Source organism: Sus scrofa, chromosome 3, assembly GCF_054392235.1.
Source record: "Sus scrofa isolate SSC_HxYL_T2T_F1_AM1 chromosome 3, Sscrofa_HxYL_maternal_Yorkshire_Landrace_v2.0, whole genome shotgun sequence".
In the NCBI taxonomy this organism is placed as follows: Eukaryota; Metazoa; Chordata; class Mammalia; order Artiodactyla; family Suidae; genus Sus; species Sus scrofa.
Genome location: NC_139385.1, coordinates 130536574 through 130552550, shown reverse-complemented (window position 1 = coordinate 130552550; position 15977 = coordinate 130536574).

Below are 15977 nucleotides of genomic sequence, written 5' to 3'. Positions count from 1 at the left end.
GAATATCTTTTTTCCCAATTGATTTGAAGATAGTTTATCATTTTGTAATGATGGCATTATTTCCTTTTGTAGGATGAGCCATACTTCAGTTAACTGGTCCCTTAATAACAGACATTGAGAGGTTTTTCCAGTTTTCCATTAATCAGAAATTAATGGATATTCCAGTGCATTCTAATGCAACTTTCCCCCACTTGAAACAATTTCCTTATGGTAAATTTTTCAAAGCAGGATTGCTGGATCAAAGGATATGGGCATTTTATGTCCTGATACTTATCAAACTGCCTTACAAACAGGTTCTATTAATGTATACCCTTCTGAACTAAGAATTTCTCAGAACTTTGACTAATATTCTTACTTTTTTTTTTCACCCAATCTGTTTACCTTCACTGACAGGCAAAACATAGTATCTCAATAAAAAAAAATTTAGCTTCCTTCACACTAGGAAAGTCGAACATCTTTTTATGTGTTCTGACCACTTTATCTCTTCTTTCTGTAAATTGCCTGTTCAATCTATTTGTCCATTTATCTGTGTGGGTTGTTTCTCTTTCTCTTTTTGCTTTTCAAGGGTCTTGTAGATACAGAGTTTATTAACCCTGGCAGAAATGTTGCAAATATCTTTCCCAGTTTGTCATCTGGCTTTGAGTCCTAATCTGATTTTCATAGGGTAGATGCTTTTTAGTTTTGTTACATAAAATGTACATAGTAGGAACCTATAGGGTTTTGCCGATTAAGTGATTAAATATTTAAATTGAATCAGATCCATGTACTCCTTAATGGCGCACAGATAACACAACTTTCCCTCTAGGAGCAAAGATCTAAATTCTGGGGATGATAAGATGTTGATTAAATGTCTTCCGGTGATGGTGTGCCTCTGTCCTCTATATTTTTCCCTTTCCAGCCTCTTCCACTGGATGCCTAAAGCTCTCCCTGAGGCACAATGGAAGCCATCTGCACATCATCCCCTTTCAAGGCTCCTGGTTTTTAAAGGTGATGTACATTAATTAGTCCTCACATTGGAACTTAGCCCACTGCCTTTGTGCATTTGTTTGTGTAATCCTTAGGAACCACCAAGCACTCAGCATATGCTTGGCCTGTGCTGGATGGGAAACTCATTGAAGTGACTCCCTCATTCAGTCCCACCCCCCAAAGGGGAAAGACAGGGAGACAGAGTCAGACTGGCAAGGGGAAAGCCCACGGCAGGGCCCTGCAGCTCAAGATCTTGCCCCAGCCTCCCCATCATGACTGTGGTTGAAATGGAGGTTGTCATCTGTGAACAGGCCCAGCCTTCTGTTGACAAAGCCCTGTCACTGCCAAAACCTCAAAGGCCTCCAAGGGCACCGTGGCAAGAGTCCACTCGAAGAGATGACTTCACCAACCTGGGGCAGAGCCAAGAACCGAAATACTTTGTCTTCTGCTGTTTATTTTAAAATCCTGATTATGTGTTCCCTCTTCTTTCAGGGACATCAAACATGTAGGAACATTGTGCAGGGACTTCTGGGGGCCTAACCACTGGCATGAGCACAAAGGAGAAGTCAGGCAGGTGCACGGAACAGTGTATCCGTGGCAGAGGTTCAAAGGGCCGCCCACACTTGGCTAGACTTGCTCTTCAATAAGTGTGACTAGTCCCAAGGCTGTGGGCATCTGGGAACCTTCATGGAGTACATGGTTCTCCATCCCTAAGAACTGTCCTTCCCCCCAGAGGAAGCTGCTTATCTTCAAGAACCAGAGGTGAAGCTGACATCTTCCTTGATCTCAGGCTCTTCCAAAGTGATATTTCTTCACTCAGTACAAATCCCAACTCCTTGGAAGCACATAGCCTCAAACAGTCTCCCCAGTGCCACTCCCTACCATTGTTCACTCATTGAAGGCTTCAATGTCAAGGGAACAATTATTCCACCAAAGTCTCTAGGTAACCTCAACATCTGCACTCAGCACCTGGCTGCTTCTTACTTCCTTGCCCTTCCAATCAACAGTGACCTTCACCTCCAATCCACCTGAACCATCATTCCCATTGTTGGACCCTAGACCTGGTCTTCATCAGTACCCCTTCACCTCTGAAATCTTGAATTTGGTCACCCCGGCTTCTGACCACAGTCTTGAATTCTTTCAGCTCACTCATCTTTATGTACTATTTCTATACAAATATGTTCCTCCTACTCTATGTATTCTTAGCCATATAGGGACCCTCTGCCCTCATGTTTTTGGCTTTCTCCCTCTTTCCCTTCCCTCACCTCTCCATTTCCTCCCCCAACATCTAAAAGTTCATGGTTTAACAGCAAAGTCCCTCTTTTGCCAATATCCTCAAATCAAACCCTTGTCCCTTTGATGGTTCACCACATCCACCCAACAAAACTGCTACCCTGGATTAATTTGACCAATTCATTCCCTGTGCCTAAATCTGGGCAGCTAAACCCTACTGAAGAAATTAACTCAACCCTAGGTCTGGAGTGACTATAAATATCTGGCCACGAACTAACCCAGTATTGCTCTCATTTTCCCAGAGAGCTGGTTCAAAGCTTCTCCACTCTCGAGCCCCTGACTCTTTCACCCCTGACTCCAAGGAGATAACCTCACTCCCTCCTTCACAGAAGAGACAGCCGCCCGTGGACAGGAATTTTGCCAGAGGCTTACCAACAAACCTACCCATTGTCCCCTTGCCTCCTTCCCTCCTCCCTCTCACTAACATGGGAGAGGTCCTGCTTTTGTCCAAGGTGAGGCCTTCCACTAGTTCTTTCCCTCTCTGCTTCCTCCTTAGACGTCTCACTCTGTTGACCATCTGCTCCCTCTCTTGTCTCCCACTCCTCTGCCTTGCGGTTGACGCCTTGCCATCAGTACTCAAACAAGCTCAAATCTGCCCACTTTAAACAAAGATAAAACAATCTTTCTCGACTTCAAGTGCCACCCCAACCCTTCTTAAACACTTCCCCACAGTCAGACATGTTTAACCTTTTTATTGTAAAACAAAACACAAATGCAGAAACTCAATGTAAATACGTCATTTAATAAATGATTACAAAGTAAATACCTTTGTCAGAATGTTCAAGAAATGGTCACTTTCTAGCCACCCAAGAAGATGTATTCAGGTGCTCTATTTCAGTCATAATTTCCCCTTTCCCCAAAAGTAATCACTCTTTTTATTTTCCTAGTAATCACTCTATTGTTGTTGTTTTTTTAGTAGACCTAAGAGCGTTATCTTCACTCCTCCAATCCCATTTATTCCTTAGCCTATGCAACTTAATTTCTGCCACCACCACCTCCTCAGAAATATTCTTACCAACTGCTAACAGAACCTGGCACTTCTGGGTCTTTATTCGCAGTTGACAGTACTGACCACGCCTTTCTTCTTGAAATACTCAGTAACACTGATGCCCATGACACCACCTCTTCTCTTCTTCCTCCTGCCTTTTCTTTTGAGGTTCCCAGGCTAGGGGTCGAATCGGAGCCATAGCCACCAGCCTATGCCGGAGCCACAGCAATGCGGGATCCGAGCCACGTCTGCAACCTACACCACAGGTCACAGCAATGCCGGATCGTTAACCCACTGAGCAAGGGCAGGGACCGAACCCTCAACCTCATGGTTCCCAGTCGGATTTGTTAACCACTGCGCCACGACGGGAACTCCCCTCCTGCCTTTTCAAGTGCTCCTCTCATTCTCCACTGCGACCTCCACCCAGCCCTGAAATGCTGGGCTCCTGAAAGGATTGAAAGCATCTTAAAACTTTCCTCTTTTCACTTGACCTCTTTCTCTGACTTATCCTGTGCACTCCACGGCTAAAATTAATTTACATGTTGATAATTCTCAAGTTTCTTACCAAGGTCTCTCCAGGATTTGAGGCTAAGCTACCCAGCTCTTCACTTGGATGTCCCCCTGCCAAGCTGTCTAGATATTCGTCATGTCTTACCTCAGTGATTAGTGTCAGCATCTACCTCGCTGCCTGACTCAGAATCCAGACATTCATCATCAACACATCCTTTTTCTTCATCTCTAACCGGATCGAAACCTGGAACTGACTCAGCTCATGCTCCCCTCTAACTGCCCAGCATAGAAACAGCTTTCTCTCCACAAACACTACCCTTACCCTCACCATCCAACTGCATCTAAGCAACAGCCTCCTACCTGATCTCCTGCCTCTGGCGTTGCCTCTCCCGTCCATTCCCAATCTCTCCAAGACACAGACTAGATCATCTCATTCTACTGTTTAAATATCTTCACATTAGTCTTGGAATAAAGCGCAAAATTGTTCTTAAGATTTTTTTCTCAACAAGACCTTTGCTCTCTTCAGAGAAGTGAGCTGATAAGTTCTCTTTTTGCTTAAGTTAGTTTGGGTTGGGATTTCTGTCCCTGGAAAGCAAAAGAGTCAGATGGACAGAATCCCACTGTAACTCAACCATCTCAGGCCTCCCCAGTCCATGGCAGATATCCAGTCCCATCATCAACAATTTGGTGGCTCTTGGCATCCACCTGCTGCATAGGGACCCGGCCCTGCCCTCCCAGGACTCCCTCAGTGATTTCATTGGCAATTTCCCCAGTGGGTGCCTCATGTGTGCAGGAACAGTTCTGGTCTTGTTCTTTCAAATGCCTGTGACCAGAAGGGAGATAAATCCCTTGACTCCCTTGTAATCATGGGCAGAGATGGGGAGGAGAGTGTGTATGGCTGGCAGTTTCCACTCAGACCACTTAATTAATGTGGAGAAGAGGCCATCCCACAGAGAAGCGGGAACCATCATCAGAAGAGGGGAAGGTGAGCTGGGCAGACAAGACCGTGGGGCCAACCAAGGGGAAGGAGAGTCATCACCACCAATTGGTGACAAAATGAGGGCCTGGGGAAGGGAAGAGAAGTGCCTGTGGCCCCTGGGGGAGGAAGCTGCAGAGCTCAAACCTGAGCCCCAGGATCTTGGGTGCTTCCGCTTCTCACCCATTTCCTTTATCAGAAGAGCTGGGCACAATTTAGAAAGAGCCAGGAACGTTCACAAATCATCGGCCAGTTCTTTCCAATCCACTGTCAAGTCTGAGCACGTTCCTGAACAGTGGGGCAGAGGCATGATCTATTTAACAACCCAACATTCCCCCAACGTGAACCCCAGGCTTCCAGGCTCCCCACGAGGTGACCTGCCACGGAACAGACACCCAGACCACCACAGCCCTCCTCCACTCAGCAAATGGCTACTTTTTGGAGTTGACATACGGCCCTTTTGCCCCAGCCTTGATCCAAATACTTCCTGACTCATGCCTCCCTCAGCCATCCTCATGACTCCAAGATCTTCCAAATCTTTCACTTCTTAAGAAGCAAATAACCCTGGTTGTATAGACTTTCTCTCTCTCCATCATCTCAGAATTCCCTTTCCCACTTATGTAACCCAAGAGCTTCCCTCTCACATCTTTCTCTAACAGTTTTCTTCTTTAAACCCAACCCCAACCCAACCTCCAGATCTCGGACTCCTCAACAGAGAGAAGCCTGAATTGAGAGCAGGAGGCCAGAAGAGGGGGTGCAACCTAGGACTGCTGCCCTTGACCATGTTGAGCCAGTTCCTCCCCGTCTTGGGCTTCAGTTTGCCCTTCCTGATGCCATAGCACACAAAGGCCAGGAGTCTCTACATCATCTGACCCACAATAAGCACAAAAGACACCCTCTCATCCCCTTCCCCAACCCCAGTCCTCACGACACCAAATTCTCTGGCACTCACACCAGGGCTGCGTTCTGCATCTAGGCTAGACCTGAACAGTGGGAAGAGATGTTCTTGGCCCTGTAGACATGGAGGTCCAGAGCTGTTTCTGTTTTAAAAACAAACCACATGACTCTTTCAGATTTGGGGGTTGAAGAGCAAAGAGAAAGGGGATATAAGAGAAGTTTCAGGGCTGATTGCCAAAAATGTTTCCCACCCCACCCCCCAATTTCTTGAACTGGAAGACTCTCAAGGGGGAGCTGGCCACATGGTCTTGATTTATTACAACTTCACTCATCAGGCTGGTATCCTTGCAGGCGTACTGGGCGGCCCACTGGCAAGAGCCTTTTCAAAACCCCTTCCCCTTGGTCCCAGGGCTGGCGGGTGGCCAGGAGAGAGGCCCCAAAGCAGGAGCCTTGCACTGCCTCCCAGGAAGTTTCTCCTGCTGGATAACATCCCCCAACTGAGCAAGAAGAAGGCTCTGCAGAGGACCACATCTGACAGAGATGTGGGGATGAATGGCTTAAGAAGTCAAAATCTGAATGGAAGCCCTGAAACTGGGCACAGGCTTTGGAAGACAAGTCTGAGTTCAACCCAAACCCCACTGTGGCCAAGGGTCCACATTAACTTTTCCAAGATTAGCATCCTTGCTGGTGAAATAAGAACCCCATAAGCTCAAGGAGTTAGGTGAGAGCTAAATGGGACACTCAGTGGAAGAATCCAGCATGTAGTAGATGCTTCATAAATGCCCAACTCTGCCTCTTCCTGCTTCCACCTTCTTCCACCACTCAGCACAGCCTTGGCTGCTTCCTGATGCTTTGACCAGATGTTGCTTTGAAGACCTGCCCCAAAGTGAGAAGTCTGCCCTGGTAGATGAGAGCACATCAGCTCAGCCCCTTCCAGAGTCAGGGCCCTCTGGAGCCCAAGACCCCAGGGGCTGCAAGAAAAGCCACTCCCTCCAGTTAGAGCCCATATCCTGCCTCACTCTTGTGCTCTGATCCTGTCACAACAGCAGTACGAAGAGGGGAGACCCTTGCTCCTTTGGTGGCCTTGGTGGCCCGATACGAGAAGGAGAGAATCCTGATTCACAGCATCAGGCAGCCCCATGTGTAGCTTAGAGCCCGGGCAGGGCCCTTGAGGTCTGTGGATCCTGCAGGGCTTTCCTTGGCTGGAAAAGCACACAAAGCTTCATGGCCCCAGAAGCCAGAGCCAGGACCCAGGGGCAGCTACAGGCTATCGAGAGGTTATGGGAGTATCTTCCCTACCACAGCTATACCACCTTTCAATAGAGAAAGTACTAAAAGATGCCTCCTACCTGTCTTCTCAACTCAGAGGGTCATGGGCCATCTTGAAAATGGTGATTCTGAGATGGGTCCTAGCTGAGGCTGACCACTGACCAAAGGAATTTCTCCAGTGAGTAAGAAAGGAAGGAAGTGGCTTCAAGGTCCTTTCCAGAGAGGTCTTCGAGGGAGGCACCAGAAGATTAGAGTCTTGCACCATCAAAGTTTCAGGACACTGATGGACAACCCCAAACTTCACATGCGTGAGGCTGCTTGCTTTTACAGGGCTCAGAAGATACCTCCTAGGCCAAGTACGTCCAACAATTTATGTGCAACTCCTCAACCAGGAGAGGCCAAGCTAAAAACGCCAGAAATTTAGAAACCCATTTGCAACATGAGCCGAGCAAAGCAAGATCTACTGCACTGACCCAGTGAGGGAACTAGGCCGCCCAATGGCGCCTGCAGTGAAGCGTTCCAGGCTGAGCCCCCCAGGACATACACATCTCTGTCTGCTCAGCCCCCACACCATTAACAAGCGGAGATTTCCCTCGGCTGGGCCTCACCAGGCTAAATGGGGAGGAAGCAGCCAGCTTCCCTGGGACAAAGAAAGTCAGCTTGGGAACTTGTCTCAGCCAAAGTGGGCCATCTCTCTTCTCTGGATTCTAAGACCTCCGTGCCAGGGGTAGTGAGAGAGAAGGGCCTCTAGAGTCCAGGGAGTGGAGGCCGCCCAGTGGTTCACTGAGAGCATGTCAAACCACAGAGGAAAGGGAAGAAGCACTCATGAAGACACAGGCCCTTCTTCTCTGCCTTAATTCTTGGATCTTATGCCTTAATTCTTTTTAATGACTTTATATATTTTCTTCTTTTTAGGGCCACACCATGGCATATGGAGGTTCCCAGGTTAGAGTTCGAATTGGAGCTGCAGCTGCCAACCCACACCACAGCCACAGCAACATGGGATCTGAGCTGTGTCTGCGACCTACATCACAGCTCACAGCAACGCCAGATCCTTAACCTACTGAGTCAGGTCAGGGATCGAACCTGCGTCCTCAAAGTTACTAGCCAGGTTCATTACCACTGAACCACAACGGGAACTCCTTATGCCTTAATTCTTGAATCCGAATGTCATATATCGCCACGTCCTTACAGGTGACCTCCCGGTAGTTTTTAAACTGCGCTTGACAGAATCCTTTAAGGGGTGCTGGAGAGTGGACTGTAGGGTCAAGTTGGGGCCCTGTTAGCGCACCATCCCCTCAAAAGAGCAATTCCAGGGTTATCTATTCTTGGTATGGGGATTTTTTGTTTAAAGAAAGGATCTTTAAGGAGTTCCCGTCGTGGCTCAGTGGTTAACAAATCTGACTAGGAACCATGAGGTCGCGGGTTTGATCCCTGCCCTCTCTTAGTGGGTTAAGGATCCGTGGTTACCGTGAGCTGTGGTGTAGGTCACAGATGAGGCTCAGATCCAGAGTTGCCGTGGCTGTGGTATAGGCCAGCAGCTATAGCTCCGATTTGACCCTTAGCCTGGGAACCTCCATATGCCACAGGTGTGGCTCTAGAAAGAGACAAAAAAAAAAAAAAAAAAAAAAAAAAAAAAAGGATCTTTAAAAAAATTTTTTTTGGATACCTCTTCCTTTTTAGAAAAGAAAATAAAACCAGAGCCCAAGGAGAGAAGGGAATTGGCAGAGGCCACCGAATGGGATGTGATGGTCTCCTGACTCTGCAGCCAGAATTTTTTTCCTGCAATCCACAAACTTGAGCACGACTTCAATATTCTAGTACACAGGAGTACAGAACGTGAGAGGAGAGGAGCAATTACTCCCTAATTGTGAATCATATGAAATGCAAAGAGATGGGTTTCTTCCAAGGACAGACACCACACACAAGCCAGGCTTGACCAGAGCACAGGGGACCTGGGCAGGTACCTGTGCTAGATTGTTCCCAGGACAGAGCGACAGCTCCCACGTCATCGAGCCCAGTTTCGGGGCCACCACAAGGCCCTTCCAATATTTCCCTTTCCTGAGGCTGTCCATGAACTTGAGCACAGCGTTGGTCCTAGGGGAGTTACCTGGCTCAGGTACGGAATCTTTCAAGGCCCCAGGCCAGAAGGCCCCAGGCAGGGCCCTGGGGAGGCGGGGGGGCGGGGGGGGGAACTGAGTCAGTGTCAGGAGGAGACATGGTGTCAGCGTCTAGCTAATGCGCAAATAGATCATGAATAATTTGCTGGAAGCAGCTGAAGGCCGTACGCATGCTACAGCCATCGAATGTAGACTGTACATTGTTTTTAAACTTATTTCATTTTCTCTTTTGCCAAAAGAAAAAAGAAAAAAAGAAAAGACACAAGTTTTGGGCCATGAGATCAATCCTCTTCATCTGGTCTATGGCCCCGTGTTTCTCCGGGCCTGGGCTTTTATTGGTGTTTTGTCTGCAATGAGCTTTGGCCATGTAAATGTGAACAAAATGAGGTAACTCACACCTTCTTCTGGCTATACCGTGGCTGATGGCTAATGCCTCTGAGTGTCAGTGGAGACAGGGAGGCAGGCAGACAAGCACCCCAATCAAGTGGCCATCAGGCCAGAATCCAGCATATTCCAAAGATCAGGGGTTTAGACCAGCAGTCTGGGATGGAGGCAGAACAGGACAAACTTTGCACTAGGCTGTGGAGTCAGCCACCTGCCAGGGCACTGAGAGTCACCACCTCCTGAGCTACAGTGATCCCCTCCCACATCTCACCCCCCAACTCTCCACCCACCCCCTGGCCTGAGTCTAACACAAGGGGAATTTGCTGCCTTAGGACTTGCTGCCCTGAATGGACCACAGAGTCCTGGGGAAGGAGAAATGACCCAAAGGAGAGCACTGAGCCTGCTCTTCCATAGTCTGTTCTTGTTCATCCCTGCAGAAGGGAAGGAAGAGAGAAGAGGAGGAGGGGGCCAGGCACGGAGGGGACACAAATAATAAGAGAGGTTGGACATCCCCGCAGCCAGGGGCTAGGAACTGAGCCACATTTGATTTAGAAAAATAAACGTGACATTTCTTACACCCAAATGGCATGGATCAAATTCACACCTTTCACACTTGTTTTAAGTTTATCAAACTTAAAGCCCACCAGCTGTCCACACCCACAGATACTAAGCACCCTTTTTAAAAAAAAATCAGCTCTTCTGCTGTGACTCTGCTCAGTCCTACGAGATGCCCCTCACACCCAGGACAGCCTGGCTCGCTGACACTCCAGATCCTGCAACAGGGAATGAGCAGAGCCATTTTTGCCACAAGGGAAATTTAGGGCCTGGCTGCGGGCTTTGCCTTTAGAAAGCCATTGGTGAACACCTGAAGTGCTCATCTAGTGAACACCCAGATGAGGAGCAGTGTGTGGGTTTTTCCCTTTGGCCTTGTGTTTATCTACTCAACCAAAGTTTCTGGGGCTACTTCACCAGACATATCCAGTGATCACCAACATCTCTTTCTTTGCTTCTTCCTGGAATTAGAAGACCCCACATCCCAGCTGTCTTGCAGTGAGATGAGACCCTACAACAAATTCTCATAGATGTAAGTGAAGAATCTCCCGTTAGCTCAGGACCTTGAGTGACTGCATGGAGCAGAGTTAATCAAGATGGACCGGAAGCTCAAGCTAGAAATGAAACACTGTATTAACCCTCTGGCATTTCCAAGATCATTAGCAACCTAGCCTAGCCTGACTTCTACAATGGCCAATCCCATAAAAGCTATTCCCTAAAATAGGCGTTTTGGGGGAGGGTCAGAAATCAACAGAGCAGGAGTTCCAGTTGGGGCACAGTGGAAACGAATCCGACTAGGAACCATGAGGTTGCGGGTTTGATACTTGGCCTCGCTCGGTGGATTAAGGATCCGGCATTACCATGAGCTATGGTGTAGGTCACAGATGTGGCTCAGATCTGGCATTGCTGTGGCTGTGGTGTAGACCAGCAGCAGTAGCTCCAACTCCACCCCAGCCTAGGAACCTCCATATGCCACGGGTTTGGCCCTAAAAAGCCAAAAAAAAAAAAAAAAAATCAGCAGAGCATAAAGAGAATGGAGAACATAGGGGGAAAAGCCACAGACAGCAGGGCCTAAGGGCTGTCAAAGGGAAATTTACCAAGTTCATGGTCTCTGGAGGTCAAGCCCACCTTGTGCCATCCCAGCCAGCAACTACCCCCCACATCTGGAAATGCCCTCTGCTCTGCCTTCTGCCCAGCCCTCCTTAGCCGACGAAGGGTGGGAGAGACCATCTAGGGGTGGAGACAGGACCAGCTACATAATTTGGGGAGCCCAGGGTGGACTGAAAATGAGTCACAACACTCTGTTTCTAAAACACCCCCAGGAAAGGCAGCAGCTCCTGGAAAAGCTCAAGGGGCTGTACAAGTGCACAGCACCCACACACCCCCTGAGGCCCGGTCACCCCCTGCACCCCCGGTCAGATGGGATGTTGGAGGAGCTGAAGCCATGAGCTCATCCCTGCGGTGGCCCCAGAGGTGCAGGCATAAGGTTCAGACACGCCACCTCCCAGGGGCCACCGCCATCCACAGAGGGAGGGAGGCGTGAGTCATTCTCACAGAGCCATCCCGGGAAAGAGGCCACCAGTGCTGAGCTCCCTGGCAACCCCCGGACAGCACCAGGCAGCCCTGGGGGGACACTAGGACACCCCAGCTGCACCAGGCTTGGCGAGGGGAACGGGGAAGGAAGTCCCAGGCTGGGAAGGTACCCAGTGGCTCAGGCACCTTACCCAGGCAGGAGGACCGTGTCCCCACGAGCTCAGGGGACATTTCCCATTCCTGCCTTTCCCCGTTTTGGTCCAAAGACGCACCCTGAGGAGGAGGAAAGGGGTTTGGTCTCAGGCCCGCTGCTGACCTACTACACGCTCCTTGGCAGGGCTCCCCTCTCTCCCCAAGCCTGTTTCTTCCACGGTAAAATCTGAAACTGGGTCACCTGATCTTAGAGGCACCACCATCTCCAGATTCATAACTGTTCCTGCGAGGACCCGTCCTCAACTGGGACAAGTCACGTCAGCCTTGGGGACTGAGTTCCAAGTGCTCCTGAAAACAGATGGGGAGACGGGGCTGCGAGACCTTACCTCCTTCCTGGCTCCGCTGGAGCCAACCTCCTTGTGGGGTCCCGGGGCCCCCCTGCTCGGCCACAGGTCGTGTGGTGCGATTTCACACCACGGGGGCCGCCTCCGGCCAGAGCTTTGCTGCAGAATCAGCCAGAAGCCGCTGTCCAGCTGGCAATGTGTGTGATCTCAGACAAAGGCCATGTGTAAATCACCCATAAAATCAGTCTCTTGCTCCCCACCCAGCTCTAATGGACCCCACAGAATAATTTATGAAGCCCAAGTGGGGAAGACTTCATCCCCAGCATGGGGCCATAAAGCACGCGGTCTCCTGGTCCTTCCCCAAGTGCCCCATGGCCCCAGGCTGGAACAGAGGACTCCCCCCCCGCCCCCCGCACCATGCCCCGGCTTCCAGCCCCAACCTGGGGTTGAGGGGGAGAGTGTGTTGGGGGGTGCTTGTTCAGTCCTATGAGTGCCCAGGTGTCAGGGCCTCAGAATAAGGACTCAGGCAGAAGCTCAGGGTTCCTAGAGCTTTTTTTTGTTGTTTTTTTTTTTTTTTTTGGAGGCGGGCACAGGCCCCACATCATGCAAAAGTTCCAGGGCTAGGGAGTTCCTGTTGTGGCTAGACAGGTTACTAACTAACAAGACTAGTATCCATGAGGATGCAGGTTCGATCCCTGGCCTCGATCAGTGGGTTAAGGATCTGATGTTGCCACAAGCTGCAGAGTAGGTCACAGACATGGCTGGATCTCGCATCACTGTGGCTGTGACATAGGGTGGCAGCTGTAGCTCCAATTTGACCTCTAGCCTGAGAACTTCCATATGCCGCAGATGCAGCCCTAAAAAGCCAAAAGCAAAAACAACAACAACAAAAAAGCAGTTCCAGGGCGAGAGTTCCAACCTGTGCCAAAGCGATGACCTGAGCCTTAGTAGTGACAACACCAGGTCCTTAACTGGCTGAGTCACCAGGAAACTCCTCCCTCCCAGAGAGATTTCACCCCATTGCTGTCCCCAGGATCTAAAGCAGGAACAGACATACTCATGTGGCATTTCATACATTTTTTCCAGATATCTATTTTATTATGAAAATCAAAGTGATGCCTATATTGAGTTAAAAAGTCAAGTCTCACAGAAATGTGCACAATGAAAAGCAAAGCACCCCCATCTAACACTGAAACAAGCATCTCCTGAGCAGAGTCTTGCCCCCTCTGCAGATACAGATACTGCAGGAAGAGTGATCTAGCAGCATGTTCAAGGTCACTCAGCTGACCTGCCATGGAGCCCAGGACCCTCTGACAACCTGAGGTGATCGGTCCCTTGGGATGGCATTGGTGGCGTGTTCTAGAGCTGGGAGGTTTGAAGCACCTCCTGTCTAATTCCTAAGGCCCACACAAGCCCTAAAGCATGGCCCAAGCTACAGAAAGGTGGGAACGGAGATGGTTTCTGGTCCCTCCTGTGCCCGTGTGGGGCCCGGCGTCTGGCACCTCATCCGACAGGCCCCTCGGCTCTTGGTCTGGCAGCCCAGGCTCCTCTGGCTTCACCTAGGCCTCGGGCACAGCTCACAGGGAGAGGGTCTAAGCTAGGGCTGGTGCAGCATGGGCAGGGAGAGGGGGAAAGCTTCCAGAATGGAGCCTGGGGGCTGGGGTTCCTAATAATCAGAGCACACTCAAGCCAGGGAGGAGAGGGCAAAACAGACTGGTGGCTTGAATGCAGAATAAATAAATGAGTGCTTCGTTTGAGAACAAATTAACTTGCAGCACCACTGGGTCCTTGGGGGAAGATCCTGCAGGCCGTGAGGAAGGCAGCCGGGGACCACCAGGGCCAGGCCACCTGCTGGACGTGCAAGGGCCACCCCAGCCACGGCAGGATGACAGCACCCAGGGGCTCACATTCTGAGCAAGAAACCTATGCCATCTGGGCTGGGCTCAGCCAGAGCTTTGAAACCTGGGACAAGTCCCAATCAGGTGACCCCCCGCAAAGCACCCAGAGGTCTAGGATACTGAATGTTAGGGGACCCCAAGATAGAGCGTTTTATGTCCTTAAACAGAGTCACAGAGAAGACGAGAAAGGCACCTGTGATGGTAAAACCTTTCCCTGCCCCAGGACAGGGTCTTCTCAGCAGGTCCTGGACCAGCGGCCCCGTGAATGCTTTTCCCAAGGGCATTCATGCGGCTCGTGCTTTGGTTGAAACTTGTATTTTTTTTGAAAGTTTTATTTATTTATTTTTTCTCTTTAGGCCACCTCATAGCATGTGGAGTTCCCAGGCCAGGGGTCAGATTTGAGCTGCAGCTGTGACCTATGCCGCTATGACGACAACGGACTCTTTAACCCACGGTGCAAGGCCAGGGATCAAATCTGTGTTCTGGTGCCACAGAAATGCAGCTGATCCTGTTGCTCCACAGCAGGAACTCTGAAAGTTCTTTATTTTGGTTATTAGACTAGAATCTACCTTCGTATAATTTCTGCTAACTGGCTCATGTCTAATCTCTTAAAGCAGGTTTTTTGCAACACTTTTTTCCTCCATGACACGTAACTCTGACCTCCAAAAGCATTTCAGTAGGCATTTGCTCAAGCGCTTGTGCAACATGTTTTGTTGAGAATCTACTAGGTGCCAGGCACTGAGAGAAGAATAGAGCATGAAAGAGACAAAAACTCCTGCCTCGCAGACCCTCTATTTATTATTGCTTATAATAATAATCAATAAAATAACCATTATGTCAAGAGACGATAAGTAGAAAAAATAAATAAGGCAAAGAAGAGGGGTTAGTACCCAGGATACATTGTTATTTTTATTATATTTTTTCTTTTTTGGCCACCCTGTGTCATATGAAATTCCCATATGGGCCAGGGATCAGACCTGAGCTGCAGTTTCAAATACCAGATCCTTAACCCACTGTGCCAGGCTGGGGATGCGTCCCAGTGTTCCAGCCATGCTGCCTATCCCATTGAGCTACAGCTGGAACTCCAGGGTATGTTTTTAAACAGGGTAGTAAAAGGCCACACTGAGTAAGTGCCTTAAACAGGGGATGGAGCAAGCAAGTCATGCAGAGACGCAGAGGGAGCAGTAAGTGCAAAGGCCCTGGGGCAGCAAAGGCTGAGGCGCAGATGGGCTTCAGGACAGACATGATTCTATGGAGTCTGGGAAAAACTCCAGGCTTAGCTCTCCACTCAACAAGGGACTGGGAATGCAGTGAGACAAGAAGGATGTCTCAGAGATGAGCCTTGAATCTGCTCTCACTTCTTTTGCAACATACTTTAGGACTTTGTTATTAGCAACAGATTATGCTGGCAACACACCTCACAGCAAGGACGGCTCCCCGAGGCAGTGCCACAGATGCTCCCCTTGCCACAGATGCAACCTGCTCAGCCCAGCCCACTCCGTGGAGAAGAGAAGGGAGAGCTTGCATCCCTCACTGTCCTGTCCCCCTCCTGGCCCCCCTCCAGCCTGTCTCGGTCAATCAATCAGTCTCCATCCTTCCTGAAATCACAATGTGCAGCTCACAACACGAAAGATGGAGAAGAGGCACGCTGCGTATTGGTTCACACACAACTCAGGTTGCCTTAACCCAGACGCGTGACCCCCATGTTGGGGAGTCCGCAGGCGGCCCGCCCGCCCCCCTCGCATCCACGTCACCTCCAATACCAGAAACATGTATCACTCGGATCCATTCCCTTTTTTTAAGATGTTCCCAGGAAAATCTGTATTTAATTTATGGGCAATTTATAATGGAAATAGACCATATAAAATGTATACAAATGTGCAGGGCTGTATATAGGGCTTGGAGGAGACAGTTGAGCTTAGCAATAATTAACGTGAAGGGTCTCTTCCCCGCTGCCAGGTAGACGTTTGGATGGCCCGTCCTTTCATTAAACTTAAACCAGAAAGGGCTCGGGGGCCGAAGTCCAAACATTCCTCAACTCTACGGAGGACGTCAGGACACAGAGCCGACGACAATACATTTCACCAGGATTGC